The sequence below is a fragment of the Pseudophryne corroboree genome, chromosome 1, assembly GCF_028390025.1.
Source record: "Pseudophryne corroboree isolate aPseCor3 chromosome 1, aPseCor3.hap2, whole genome shotgun sequence".
NCBI lineage: Eukaryota > Metazoa > Chordata > Amphibia > Anura > Myobatrachidae > Pseudophryne > Pseudophryne corroboree.
Window position 1 is genome coordinate 800,441,270 of NC_086444.1, and position 16,436 is coordinate 800,457,705.

The window sequence follows — 16,436 nt, forward strand, 5'->3', positions numbered from 1 at the left end:
AAGTTTTATAACCTTTAAAGAGTATTAAATAGTACATACTAAAATAAAGTCACTCATATTGATCTTCCCCTGGGAAAGTCTTCAATTTAAGAAACTTTTTTTTCATTAAAGATTGGTATTGCAAATAACATCTATCATGACTATATGTAGACCTGTTAAAAAAAAGAAAAAAAATATTATTATTAAAACGGGACCTTGCCCTGTTTTTTTCCAATCATTCTATGAGATATTAAACTGCATAAGCAGCAGCTGTACGAAATAGAGGAAGGGATTTTGAAAGGGATTTGTGTCTCCCTGTCTCACTGCCTATAGTGATCATATTATCATACCTATCACACATAACAAAGCTCTAAATCTGGAATTCAGATAAACTAGTCGGATCTTTGAAATACAAAAATCCAAACATATGCTGCTACATTACTTGTCTGCGCTAGCTTCTTTAACACGGATTTTGCAAAATAGGAGATAGGTGATCAGCAGACTTTGTACACAACACACGTTAAATAAAAATTATTATCTCCCTATGTTGACACAGACTAAAATTAAGGTGGGCGGAGGGCATTCTAGTTATTTTTTTCTCCATCGGTTCTATAAAACAAGCACTCCAGAAACTAGAAATCAAATGATCATCATAATACAAAAAAAGGTTAATGAGTGTGAGGTTAGAGGCTTGTTTAAAATGAGTAATGGAGACTGCTGCGGTGGTGTGGAAATAATATCTATGTACTTCTCTATTCCTGAAGACACAGCTCATTACCAAGTGCTTTGTTTAACATGGTAAGTGATGAACAGCAAGTTCACTTTAAATAGCTTGCCATTTCAGATGGAAAAAAATAGATCATACACAGATTGTGTTGTGGGCGGAAAAGGGTCTTCATAACACTGGCAATATCTCTTGTTACATTACTATGTTATGGGGAAGAAGAGTACAAACAGCTAATAAACATTTTCTATTCTTATGGTATAAGTGATTTGCCATAAACTACTTTATTTCCTTGTAAATACATTATGTTACTGTATAAAGTTACTGTAACAGTGCCTTCTGCTGGTCATCTTTCATTTATTATTTGAGTACATCTTTTATTATATGTTTGAGTTTTGCAGCCTGAATCAAATCTTAGGATGCATATATTAAAAAGAAGAGGGAGTGCATACATTTTCCTTCTTTTCTGTTTAGATGGTCCAGTAGCTCTGCACCTGATTAATGCATTAATTATGTAATAACATTACACAAATGAATACTTTTATTTTGTTGTCTTTTTTATATGCATTTTATATATTTTATAACTGTAATATAAAGCTTTATATTGTGCTGTATATTTTGCATTTACAGTATATTTCAGTGTGCTCAGACAGGAAAGAATAAAATAATTAAAGTATAGAAGCACATGGAAAAAAAAACATTTAATTATCAGAGAATATTTAATTGAATTGAAATTTCTGAACTTTATTTGCAAACTTTTACATTTTAAAGATAGTGAAGAGGATAGTCAAAACTATTGCAAATTCTAAATTCTTGCACTGTTATGTTAAGATGGTCTGAAAACATCATTTTAAATAAATAGGACAATATAATTAGTACAACTTTGATTTCAAGAAGGAGAATTTTTGAATTTTTTAATAAGTGTAGTCGAATTGTAGTTAGACACTTTAAGTTATCTAAAATATGTGAACATTTTCTTTTTTGAACCTCTGCATTTGGAACAGTATTGCATGCATCTATACTGCCCGTAGCAGAATTAATTAGTGATTGCATTCAGTAGCGTGGGAAAAAAAATTCACTTTGTTTTTCCTCTACAAGTCAAACTTTGGATACATTGCCTAAGGCAAAATTTTAAAGCACCCCTATCATGAAAGAATTGAAAATAAGCACTTGGTATCACAGACAATGAATTAAAAAAGTACATTGGTTTAAAAATTAAAACCATAATTCCCCAGTAGGTTTTTATTCTGCTTGATATGTATACATAAATAATGAAGCTACAAGACATTGTTTTAAAATATGTGCATATTAATATTAATTTTCCCTGTTTATTTTAGTTAAAGTTATAATTAGAAAGAAAAACTGCATACTTTTTTATCTTTGTCAATATATCTAAAAAAAATTGTAGCAGGTTTAAATATGTTATAGGTCTAACAAACATTTATAGCAATAATAATATGTATATTGTAATACATGTATTGCATATTTTTGGGACTATATTTTGGGTGTCAGCCAAGAAAAAACACTTTTGATATGAAATAAACTTATATTAGCTGGTAAAAACATACATCTCCTTTGCTATAAACACAAAACATAGTCTCATTCCCCCATCTCTCTTTGTTTTTCTCTCTACATCTTGTTCCAAATCTTAGCAATTTATGTCTATATTCATACTTATCTAAGCAGCACATTAGTTATACCTTGCTAACACTGAGACACACCCTGATGTTATGCAGACTGTACATATGTTTTGTATGCACATGCTAATTTTAGCCCCATATTTATTCTCACATAGTTGCGACCAGTTATTACAATGGATTTAAAAATGATGTGACACAAGTTTATTCATTTTATAAAAATGATGTGTTTTCAATATACAATTCCTATGTAATCATTAGGAAAGGCTAATTGCTTGGTTTGTACTTTGTTTGGGTTTTTCTTCAGTCTTAATTGGATTGACTTTCCAGATGTACAGTAACTGTTGTGTAGACCATGAATATGCTATAAATAGTTAATTGCATCTGTCTGCAGTTTTGGTGAAGCTGTCTATTATGTTGTCAGAGCTGCAATGTACAAGATAGATAGATAGATAGATAGATAGATAGATAGATAGATAGATAGATAGATAGATAGATAGATAGATAGATAAAAAGATAGATAGATAGATAGATAGATAGATAGATTAGATAGATAGTTGATAATCCAAATTAGAAAATATAATTTTATTAACTAAACAAAACATATGTTTCTGTGGAATTCTGACCTGAAAGGTGATCCTGAAATCTCTGTCCCTCTACCTGTCACACTGATTGTTATCTTTACCTTCTGAATATGTACAGGTTTTCAATTTATTTTACTTTTTTCACATCTATTGCATAAAATGTATGTTATTTTATGTTAACCCAAAATAATTATCTATCTATCTATCTATCTATCTATCTATCTATCTATCTATCTATCTATCTATCTATCTATCCTAGGCTAGTATCTATTATAAACATGTAAAAAAAATGTACACATTAATAAACAAAATATCACAGTTTGAGATGGTTCGACTAGGAATCTGTGAGGATATTCTAAGACGATATTTGATTGCTTGTACTTCAATTCAGCCTACCTATCATGTAACAATTTGAATAGGTAAGTAACACTGATTTAATACTGGTTATAAATAACAACATAAAACTATATACAAATATTACAATATCGAAATATTTACTGTATATACTGTTCTTTGTTGATTGGTAGAATATTTTATATTTTATAAACTGCTCTTAGTTTCAAATGCCACATGACCCATGGAGTAGCTGTATATAATATACAGTAAATTAATGAGGACACATAATGTCTTAAACAAATAGTAAAGTATATAGCAGTAGGTACTCTGTTAATAATATTCTTATTTCATATTGCATGTGGAATTACCAGGGAATTTATATCTGAACAGGTGGATTAGATAATAGGTAAATAAATCAATAATTTATAAATATAAAGGGATGCCCTGTTGATGCCATTTACAATAAAGAGTGGTGCCAATTATTATAAGTATAAGAGAAGTATATTACAAACAATTTTCATACTGAGTAATACAGTATGTAGATATTTAAGGAGATATGCATATTCATTCAGTTAACTCATAGCCAAACTATACATCTTGATAATAAAAACTAAATTTTTTGGAAAAGTGACATGTCGAAGTGGTACCACTATTAGAGATGTGCAGGTTCTGATTAACTCGGTTCTTAACGCCAAAATTACCGCGAGTTCGGATTTATCTGGATTTTTCTTATTGGCTATCCGAAACACGTGACATCTGAGATCCAATAAGATGTCATTTTGAGATCCGGGTAAATCCGGGTAAAACCTGGTAAAACCAAACCCGCACATCTCTAACCAGTATACATTTATTTTTATTCATTAGATTTTTTATATGATATCTTTGATTATGCCTTCTATGCTTGAGCAAGTAATTGCTTACTCTATCATAATCAGTCAAATTCAAATTGGTAAGAAACACATTCATCCAAATGTATAACAATTTACCAGGTCATTATCAAAGCTACTGTGTTATACAAGTGAAAGTTCAGTAAATCTAATTTACTCTCCTTACCAGTTTCACTTTAGTATGAAACTGAAACTGAAATTAGTTTGATATGACAGTGGAAACACTGTGGTTGCCTGACGTATTTAACTTGTTTGCTGCCCTGTTATTCTTTATAGCTCAGTTACTTTTTACAAGCCACTGCTGGCTTCTCAAAGTCATTCATTTCTTATGTTAAGACATAATTTGAGCCATGCTGGTTCTTATTTCCATCATCTTAATCACTTTATACTGACAAAAAAAAACAATTCCCACCTAATTTCTTGAAATGTTCATGTGTGTTATGTTAGTACAAGTATCGTTGACTGTTTCTATAATAATATGCAAAGAAAATGAGCAATGTTTCTCAGACTAGTATGAGAGCAGCTACGTTATAGGGCTACAGGAAAGTTGCAGTCATTGACAGATCATGAACATAACTGTCGTGACGATTGTTAGATAGGTATTTTTAAACAGTCAGTTTCAGGTTTGTCTTGAACAACACAAATGCTTTTGCGCCACGTCTTAAAGCTTCAAGGATAAAATGAGTTGTGACATAGCAGTGAAGATTAAATTTGTAACAGATACAACCGCGCTAAAGAACTGGCTTATGATTTCACAGTGGTATTACCAGACTTAGTGCAGTATTTAAGTGGATGGAATGAAAGCCCATTACTAGCGGTTGCTTTTTATATTAGAGTACTGTAATTTCTTTGAAAAGCCAAAGCAGCAATTGGGTTTTATGCCTATACTTTTGGTTTTATGACCATTTTACGTTGTTATAAGTGCACATTTTCATCGTTTTATTTAGATCTTTATTTCATAATTTCAATTTCATCCCTCTCCTACTTCCTTTGTAAATGGCTGTTTGGTTGTATGCCCTCGTAGAAATACTTTCTGTAGTAATCGTGCCATGGAAAGTGACTATTTGCATTTGCAGCATTTATTATGAGACTATTAGAGAGTCAATTAAAGGATCAGATGGATTTTGGACTTGTGTGGTGCCATCTTAATGTGCTGTGATTTGTAATATTACAAATACTGTATTTATATTTTGTAACTCTTCATTAGAAACAATGCGTACTTTTCATTTATTACATATATTGTTTTTATCTTGCTGAATAAACCTTCTGTTAAGTTTATAAAGGATTTATTGCAAAATTTTTTCACAGTACAAGACTCAACTATTATAAAAGAGTCATACACATTATGGATTATTTACTAACATTGCATTTTTTTGCAAAACTTGTACAGAATTACAGTGTCCTGTCAACAGTTAGCTGTTTACTATGTAGGGCAAGATAAACAATAAAACCAATTATCTGGTTTGGTGGAACTACTACAAAATATTTATTTATTTATTTATTTAATTATTACCAGATATTTATATAGTGAACACATATTCCGCAGCGCTTTACAGAGAATGCTATAGCTGAAATAACTCAGTATTTTCACATTTGATAATGTAAACAAATATAAATAAAAACAACATTAAATCATAAAACTAGATACAACTTAAGGCATAAATTTATCTCTTTGATCGGATTATACTTGTAACGGAGTTCAGTATATTACTTTGCATACCGTATGTCACTAGTTATTTCTTACTAATGTAGTGTTTAGTTATCCAGCACAACCAACAATCAGCAATTAATGGACTTTAGGCAACTAAAGCTGATGTTAGATTTGGTTCTTTGGGTTCATACATTTTACTTTATTAGTATAGAAACCTCACTGTATAATGGCTTGAGTATGGGAGGTTGACACTCACAATATGTATGCCGGTGCTGCGATCTTGATTTAGATGTAATGTTACGTAGTGCATTTTATCTGTGCAATTGTTATAAATAAAACATGTCAGTAAGCAGCATGTTTGAAAGTATAACACTAAGTAGCATTACACCAATGTCGGGATCTCGGTGCTGGCATGGTTTGGGGGACATACTCATTGGTGACTTTGTGAGCGTCGACCTCCTGACTGCATACCTGTTGACCTTCTGACTGCATCCCATATATAACAATTATGATGTCTAGAGCTGACTATAGGCAGCAGTAGAGCTGAGTGACATTGCAACTGAATTTTAGGTGAATCAAATTTTGCAATCAAAGAGAAGGTTTGAAGATTTAATCTTTGAGTTCTGATTTTGGTTGGCATTCAGTGGAATTGCCATTTGGAACTGTATTTATCAATTTCACATTCCGAAGAATTTGCAGTCCATAAATAGAACTGGGATGATGACAATGTCAATTCATTCTGCACTGTGGTGTGGTTTAAATTTTGTGTGGAACAAAAATGATTGGAGGAATTCCATCAACAACACATAAACCAAGTGCCACTGGAGCTATACACAATATTTGGGGAGCAAATTCAATGAAAAGTTTTGAAAACTTGCTGGCTGTGATAACAGATGAAAGGCATAACTCTACCCTAAATATATACACAATAATAAGGTATTATATAAATGTTTATTTACTTTTACATTTTATTTTCTTCTTTCAAAGTTATGATTGCTGCTTTTCACACTGCTCTTTCTGAGCCTATAACTGCTTAATGGCTGCTTTGGTTGGCAGCCTCCTGCCCGATTTAAAATCAGCTAGAGTGGTATTTGACTCCTTCCTTCGTGAGTCACTTCATGGAAGCAGTTTCTCCATATCTGTGATGCATGCCAAGAGTTGTAGTGCTCAGAAGAGTAGGCAGCAACCAACCCACACCATCAACATTTCAAATTGAGTGTTTGATGAAGGCTAGCAAAATAGCTTTAAAAAAAATCATTGTTTTACATTATAACATTACAGTAGACTGTATAAATAATTTTGTTTGAAAACAATTTAGAGTGAAATTAGATTTAAAAGCAAATACAATTTAAAAACTAACCGTTAGGACTTAATTCAATTAGCCGTGAGTCCATAGTGTAAAGTCCCATATTAATATAGCAAGCAGTTTGCAAGATATTTTCAGTGCTGTCTGGATAACTCCACAATTCAATAACTAGCGGCAAGTCGCACACACTGCAGCAATGTCATGCATTAACTCTGCCATGCATGACCTATTTGAAGTGCATGAAAGAGTGGGGAAATCAGATTGAAAAACAGTGTAGAAAGCTGTTAGTTGTCATAAGCAACATACTGGTGACAGTTAAATGGTGTCAATTGGTTGATTTTGCAACTTTATAAATTATGAAATATGGTTGTGAGTGTATTTCTGCAAATAAAAATGTTTAGATTATTTTGGGACACAATAAAATGCCTCTCTAGTGATCTCTATATGTTTATGTAGAAGTTTGTAAAAAGTTGCAAAGAACACTTGCAACTCCCTTCTGCAATAAAAAATAATAATTTTCCATCAGAAAATGACATGGCCATACAGGATATGCACAATTAAAAACCTATAAATAAACTATTATTCATTGGGAGTGGTGTATCAGAGTTACTGCATTGTTCCCTGACATTTTTATAAATAAGGATTTTTTTTCTAGATTTATGGGTATATTCAATTAAAGTCAGATCCATTCCGACATGTATTTGTCTGAATGGATCCGACAACCCCTATTCAATCCCATCTTAATTCGACTTTTTCAAGTAGAATTTAGATGGGATGCAGAGGAGGAGAAGGGGGGCGAGCCGCGGGTAGACCAGCGAGGGGACAGCCGGCAGGCATACAGGGAGATCAGCGCTACAGTAGCGCTGCAGCAGGATGTCACACAGCCACCCGACCTCACGGCAGCTTCCACCCGGCTCCAGCAGCGTCCCATCTAAATTCGACCCTGTATGCCCGCCGGCTGTCCCCCCGTCTCCCTGCGGCTCCCCCCGCTCACCTCCTCTGGGTCGGCATCTCAGTCCGACATCATTTTGATGTCGGACAGAGATGGTCGAAAAGGGGGACAAAACCGGTTTTGGCCCCATTTTCGACACAAGCACGTGGATCGGCAGCTATTCCGCCGATCCACGTGCTTTTCGATAAGTAAAATTAATTGAAAAATTTACGGAAATATTGAATAGGTCGAATCAAGATTCGACCTTAAAAAGTCGAAAACTGACGTCTTTTCGACAGACGGCAGTTTTCGACTTCAATTGTATATACCCCTTCACCTATTTTGGAGATTCAGTCTAAAGATGTTATAACTCCTATTAATTTGATTTAGATTTCTAATTGAATAGCAAAGCTTGGTGGCAGTGGTGTATCTATAATGGGTGCAGAGTGTGCTGTGCACACCGGCCACACTGCATTCCCTGCCCCCATTTTTGTAATACAGCGCTGCAGAAATCACTGGGAAAATTTTCCGGCATTTTGCGCATGTGCAGTAGATAAATTGCTGGGAAAATGGAGACCTACGCATGTGCAGTAAACTCTGGCATAGTGCCAGAGTCTACTAGCACTCATTACTGCGCTGCCAGCTGAAGAGGAAGCGGCCAAGTTGAAGACTGCACAGGGTCCCCACCTCTCTTAATACGCTCATGCTTGGAAGATTTTACCAGCGTTATAAAGTTGTGCAACTTATTTATCTGCTAATAGAATTGGCCCCATGAGCTTTAAAATAGCCCTTATAAGGAACTCATTATGATGTAAATGCTAAACCTTTATGGCACAAATATAATAATAATATACAAAACACGTTACCTGTATCTCTAAAAAGATTTCCTGTCGTGCACTCTGCATAGTTCTGAAGACCATATAGCCAAAAATACATTAATAAAATCATAGTTACTATAATTAGAGCTGGTGCCTTCGTTAGACAGCTTTAGGCAGATAGTTAGGGTGCCAGGACCTGAGGGGTGGCAATGGAAGAGACATGCTTCTACCTAATGCTTCTTTGGGCGGAAGATCTTATAAGTCAGAGTGTGTGATACAGTATGCAGGCAATCACCCCACCCACAGCACAGATTTATGGTGAGTGCTGCTGTCAGGAAGCCTCACTCCTCATTTGGTAACTCCGCCTCCCTGAAAACCTATACAAGCCCATGGAAGTATGGCTCGCAGTTCATCTTAGATGGCAGAGCTGAGTGAGATACCTCAGACCATCTAGCAATTTGTCCAATAACCCCATATTCTGGCTCATTCTCATCATCCATTGGTTATTCTGCAGTGTTAAAGCCCTCTTTTTGATCGGTGTCATATTCTGAAATAATCCCCACTTTCTGCAGGCTTTAGCATAATCCATCGTATAGTCTCTTTTAACCTCTCCCTGTCCATCAGCCTCTAAAGGTATACATGTTCTTCTAGATTCCCTACCTCCTGGACACACACAATAGGGTTCATTTTGTCAGAACCAATTAACCTACCTATTATGTTTTTTGTAATGTGGATGGAAACAGACACAAACACTGTAAAAACATACAAACTCCAAATAGTAGGGGCTTTTTTTCCAAATCAAACACATGACCCCAGTGCTATTAGGCAGCAATGCAAACAACCATGTCAAAGTCAAGTGTATGAGGGTATTGGGAGGAGGGGGTGCTAGGCTGAAGTATTGCCAAGGGTGCCAGAAATCAGCTCTGACTAATATGTACTCATTAGGAAGACTTCAAGAGCTGAACATGGACAGCTTAAGGAGAGAAATGAACAGATGTGAAATGATGACAGAAACATTCAAATGTATTAATAGCGTTGAGGAAGGCAGAATGTTTAAAAATAAGACCTTAGAAAAAGACACACCTTGAATTTGGGGGGCAAAATAATGAGTAGTAATGAAGACATTTTTCTGTTCACAGAGGTGGTGATAGATAATGGAATTGTCTCCTTGGGACATCCTGCCTCCCACCATGTTGTTCTATGCAAACAGTATTTAAATAAATCATTTGTGTCCCCTTTCTCATTCACTTCAATTCACTTTTAACAACAGAATTAATCACAACAACAAATGTGATCTGTGTCACAATAAATAAATTGCACTTGCTTTATTTACTATAAGTCTATCCTCCGGTTATTTTATATTGGCTTGATTTATTTCAACATACAAACTGTAATAAGCTTTTAAATTAAAATATATCACAAGAATAAATGGGGTTTATATATTAACTGTGGTTTCCTATAAATGATTAGAAAACACATTTGCGTAATATAAGTTTTAGTTCATGCATGCTTTTTCTTATTCATGTTTGGGATCTGTGAGTCTGCTTGTATGAATGATTTCAGTTTAAATACTGGAACATGCGTTTTAAAACATTTCTTGTCAAGTGTAAAATCTACCGCACATTCCTGGAAAATGCATACAGTTTGGTGATTTGCTTATATCTGTCACTTGCTGCTTGTGCCTGAAGAGGCAGAACAGGGGAGCAAAGGAATATTCTATGTAGGCTGAGTACAGTAAATTCATGTTCCTGTAATTTACAAACATGTACAGCCAGGGCTTAAAGTGGTCATGGAGAGGGGGTGGAACTCCTTTCCCCCGCCACTTACCCCCCCCCCCTTCCTCTTCATTAGGTGGAGCCAAAGCTAGTGCTAGGGTTTTTGGCACCCCCCTGCAAACTATAAATTTGTGCCCTACCTCTCATACTTTATAAAGGGACAGTGGTCTCACAAGTAAGGGGCGTGGTAAACAATAGTAGCCCCAATTCAAATTATACCACACAGTAGCACAATCTTATTCATAATACACCCCACGTAGCATATTACATAACATAGTACCCCATCTTCACATTACATCACTCAGTAGTGCCCCTTATTCATATTATGACACTCAGTCGTGCCGCTTAATCACATTACGCTACACAGTGGCACCGATTATACATGTTATGCCACACAGTAGGGTTAGGGTTAGGTTGTGGGAGTGAAGGTTCAGTTTAGGTTGTGGAAAGGGAGGGTTAGGTTTAGGCTGCGGAGAGGGAGGGTTAGGGTCATGCAGCAGCCATGGGAGATTAGGGTTAGGCTGCAGGGAAGGAGGTTAGATTTAGGTTAGGGGGAGGGAGAGAATTAGGGTTTGCTGCCTCCTGTGCCTCTGCCAGGATTTCAAACAGTCAGGATGCCGGTGTTTAAAGGAGCCGCATCCAGGATCTCAGCGCGATTGCATGCCCTTTGCCACAATGTCTGCAATAAAGTGGAAATATGTTGAATTAATACAAAAATTAGTTGTGTATATTGGTAAAAAAAACATTTACATGGTACTACATAGCTTGCATAAAGCTGGATGAAGCGGAACCTTCTTCAGGTCGAACATTACTTTCAGGAACTGATCCTACATTGACGCTGAAAGTAATCTGTACAGATGATTACAGAATCTACAAATATATATTGTACATAATCCATATATTGGATTCCTCTTTGTGCCCCGAAACGTCACATTAAAGCAGCCCTGCGGGGCTTGTTCACTGTTCAACCAGCGTGTGAAAGTCTCTGAGTGCCACCCAATATATGGATTATATACAGCAGGAATTGGACTGATGGGAAGGCACCCGAGCAAGGTGACACGTAAGACCTGAGTACCAGGGTCCTATTTTGGAAACAATATATATTGTACAATATATATTTTTAATTGTTTGTACTGTGGTCAAAATTGCCTGGAAATGCCTGGAAATTAATGTTGAAGTTAATAATACTTCAGGAACAAAAAAAGGCCAAATCATGTGATTTTAGCTGTCTTTGTAAATTTTGAAAAAAAAATAAAGGAAACCAAAATCAGCAAAAATGGACTGACACAGATCTTTATCAATAACTAGATTAGGGGCACAATGGAGGTAGAGTATGTATCTAGTGGAAGGAAGGATTGATTAGTCATTTCATTTTATTTGTTTGTTTTTAAAAATGTAAATTAATCATTGGGGGCATCGGTAACGGTCTTTAATGCATAGACAATAATTTTTATTGGTTATATTATTGCACTAATCTGACTTTTACTAATCCGACTTCTACTTTTTCTTTGGTTTTACATGCACTGACTAAAGCCGTCTATGCCTCTCCTCTCAGTTGTTTATCCTCCATATTTATCAACAAACACGTACCAAGTGGGGTACAGCACAAACCGCAATATGTACAAAGCATGTACCACCTTTAGTGTCACATTACGTGTATGAGACAGAGATAATGATCGAACGCTACAGTTTAATTTCACCAACAGTGTCGAACAACACGTGTATGAGTAGGAAATAAAATGTATTACTGTGGTACTACCTTCACCCACCACGTCACACAATACGTGTATGAGTACAAAATAAAATATACTACACTGCGTTTAAACTTCACCAACAGTGTTGCACAATAAGCGTATGAGTCAGAGATAATAATCTAACGCTACAGTTTAATTTCACCAACAGTATCGCACAATATGTGTATGAGTAGGAAATAAAATATATTACTGTGGTACCACCTTCACCCACAGCGACACACAATACGTGTGTGCATCAGAAATAGTAATCGAACACTGCGTTTGACCTTCACCAACAGTGTGGCACAATACGTGTGTGACTATGAAATAATAATATACTGCAGTCTGACCAGCAGTGTCAAAGTACTTAAGAAACTAAAATAAAAATTCTATAGTACACTGGGGTACAGCACAAAAAATATATATATATTTTAAATTGTATTTGTAAGCTTTTTGTTTTTAGGTTTTATTATTTTCATTTTACACTGGGGCGGAGCCCCAGGATGGATGCACAGAGCTGGTATGAACTTCTGCCCCTACAATGAGAGGTAGATTTGGGTGGGATGTGTTCAAACTAAAATCTAAATTGACGAGTAAAAATAAAAGTGTCTAACATTTGTGGCCTACATGCAAAAGCAACCAGTACTTAGCCTGCACAGAAAAATATAAACCGCCCAAATCTAAATCTCTCTGCACGTTACATCTGAACCCCCCACCCCTTTCTTCTGCAGTGCAAAATGGTTTTGCCCGGTTGCATGCTTCTTTGCTTTACTTACAAAACATGAATCAGGCCTATTGTATGCACTAAGCAATATTCACCCGTATGCAGAGCAGTACTCATCCCAGCAGTGCACCTGCCTATTATCAGTACACTTAGGGTAAATTTACTAAAAGCTTCTAAGACAGAGGATCGGTGATGTTGCCCATAGCAACCAATCAGATGCTGTCTATTATTTTATACAAGGTCAAGGCAATAGAGAAATGATAGAGAGCATCTGATTGGTTGCTATGGGCAACATCACCAATTCTCTGTTTTAGAAGCTTTAGTAAATTTACCCCTTAGGGGCTGAATTGGAAGCAAAACAAAAAGAGAGCAAGTAACATTTGTGTCTAGAAGAAACCATGTCACACTGCAAGGTGTGCAAATACATTTATAATAGTATTTTTTTGCATGCAGGGCAAATCATCATCATGGAGCTGTTGCACAAACCTGCAGATTATCCAAAGGAAAATGTGACTAAAATTCATATAACCCTGTGTTGCCCATACAGTACTTGTGTGCCCTAGTTCTGGAGCATACTGCACATATTGTGGAAATACGCAAGGAATGCACTGCACATGGGTGAAGTTTAGGATTCTAAATTTGGGGAAAGTAATTCATGTTTTCATTTATTAATGTGTAAACATTCATGTGCATCCATACAAAAACATAGATAAACATCTGTGGTGGTGGTGGTGGTGGTATGTGTGTGTGTGGGGGGGTAAGGTTCAGTAGTATCTGTCTTGTTTTACTCGAACTGTATGTTTTACGGATCTCTTCAGTATCACAAATGAAATGATTAGCAACACCTGTGAATCTTTAAAAATGTAATGTTTACACATGTGCACCTACTAGGAGATCTGAAAAACATGTACTGTACACTACTGTAGACCAGTGGCAGAACTGGCGAGTGGTGGGCCCATGTGCAACAATATGCATTGGGCCCCCCATGTACACAATTATATAAACATATAGCATTTCCATTAAGTTGTTTCAGCGGGTTGCTGCACCCTGCCCAATTTAAAGCACTAAAATGCTTCCTGCCCTTATGGATGTGCCAAGTTGATAATACAATGACCTCGACAGCTCCTAGCTGGTACGCATGTACAATATTGCCGCATACACAGTAGCACCCGCAATTCACATTACACCACACAGTAGTGCCCATAATCATATTACATCACACAGTGGTGCCCACAATTCATGTTATATCACACAGTGGTGGCCACAATTTACGTTACATCACACATTGGTGCCCACAAACATATTACATCACACAGTGGTGCCCAGAATTCACGTTACGTCACACAGTGGTACCCACACCACACAGTGGTGCCCCCAATAATGTTATGCCACACAGAGGTGCCCACAGTCAGGTTACGCCACACAGGGGTACCCACAATCATGTTACACCAGACGGGGTGCCCACAATCACGTTAAATCACACAGGGTTGCACACAATCACGTTACATCACACAGGGGTGCCCACAATCATGTTACACCACACAGGGGTGCCAACAATCAGGTTGTGCCACACAGGGGTGCACACAATCATGTTACGCCCCACAGGGGTGCCCACAATCATGTTACAGCACATAAGGGTGCCCACAATCACATTACGCCACACAGGGGTGCCCACAATCATGTTACGCCACACAGGGGTGCCCACAATCACGTTATGCCACACAGGGGTGCCCACAATCACGTTATGCCACACAGTGGTGCCGCTTATTCACACTTCACACCAGACTGGAAAGGAGTTGCGGTGAGGACAGAAGTGACAGTGATGGCTGGCTGGCAGGTGCCTGGATATGATGGAGGACAAAGAAATTAAAGCCACAATGCAGAAGACCCACCCCTCCCTATCCCCTGGAGGTCCCTGTCTTTACTTTTACAACAGGATGGCTCCACAGAAGCATAATTTCCTCAAGAGCATGGTTCCAAGTCAGGGTGCATTCAGGCAGCAGCATGCAGGATGGCTCCTCTCCTCCCTCCTGTTTTTCATGCCGCGGGCGCCTGGGACGTCAGTAGATTAGCAGCAGCAACAGCAGGAGAACCACCCCAGGGAGAAAAAGCCAGTATAGAGATGGGGGAGGGGCCCCTCTCTCCTCCAGCAGGACCACCTCCTACCTCTACTATGTCCGTGACGTGTCATGACCCTTGTTGCGCGGCAGCCACTGGTGTGCTATAATGAGTCAGCATTGCAGTTCTCCGGTAATGCTGTAAGCATTGGTACCCTTAACTGTGGCGGGCCTCGGAGCACTGCACCGCCTGCACCACCACAAGTTCCACTACTGCTGTAGACCATCAATATTGTTAATTATTAATACTGTATAACACACTATCCAGTGTATAAGGAGCCCAATGTGTACATATATGTTCAGGATCTTCTGCTGTTCCAATGTCCCACAGAGCAGGTAACTAGGATTGTGGAATGGTGTCCACTTACAGAAAAATACATTCAGCATGGGCAGGATGTCCCTACTGCCATATCTAATGGCTTACTGTGATCTTTGGTCCTGTAAATGTCTGAAGTACTGCAGATGATAGCTGGTTAAGTGGTAATTATGCCCATTTCATGGGTGGCCACACTCACTCTAAAATCAAGCATTTGCAATCCCTCCTCCCAAGAAAATTTGCATTTGTCCATGAACAATATTACAAGGTCCTCTTGCTTGACATTGCTAAAATGCATCCACATCCAGTAATGACACCTACAGTATGTGTTTACAAATAAAATATGCCTTTAGGAGAATATTCAAAATAAAAGCATCTATCCATATTGGTGCAAGTACGTTAACAAATTAGTTTTATATTGAGTTACAGTGGTATTCAGCAGGTATTCATTTTTATCTGTTCATATGTCCATAGCCTTGGATAGACATGGGTTGTCTTGCCCTGTCTACTGTGCCAGAGAGATAGAGTTTCAGCCTTTTGAAAACCAATCATATCTCACTTGAGGACACGGCGGTGTGAATTTCATACCAGACCCATTGTCGTAAAAGTAACTGGTGCGGCTGTGCTTTGAATATAACTTCATAGAGGTTAAAAAAAGCTTCTGTTCAGAATATTTTTTTCTGTTTCACAGACAGTGTACAGTACAGTTTGCAGCTGTCTGACATTCGACAGTGATATAGATCTGGCTACATACATTGTATTGGGGCCCATGGATGCAGCTGTAATGAAGACTGTACATTTGAAAAACAATGCAGTGTTCTGCTCATTAATTGGTGACTAATAAAAGAAAAATTCAATGGTTCCTAACTGTGGGAGCCTGTGTCACTGTATCTGATATCACAAATCCATAAACATCAC

General features: G+C 37.2%; 1 long non-coding RNA gene across 1 annotated transcript in view; it reads left to right on the plus strand.

Moving 5' to 3' along the window:
- The first annotated feature begins 707 nt into the window (after positions 1 to 707).
- The window catches only part of LOC134947998 (uncharacterized), a 240,230-nt gene continuing 224,501 nt past the window's right edge, over positions 708 to 16,436 (plus strand). Inside the window, exon 1 of the long non-coding RNA XR_010182897.1 lies at positions 708 to 777. This is a non-coding gene — a long non-coding RNA (uncharacterized LOC134947998). The remainder of the gene's footprint in view (positions 778 to 16,436) is intronic.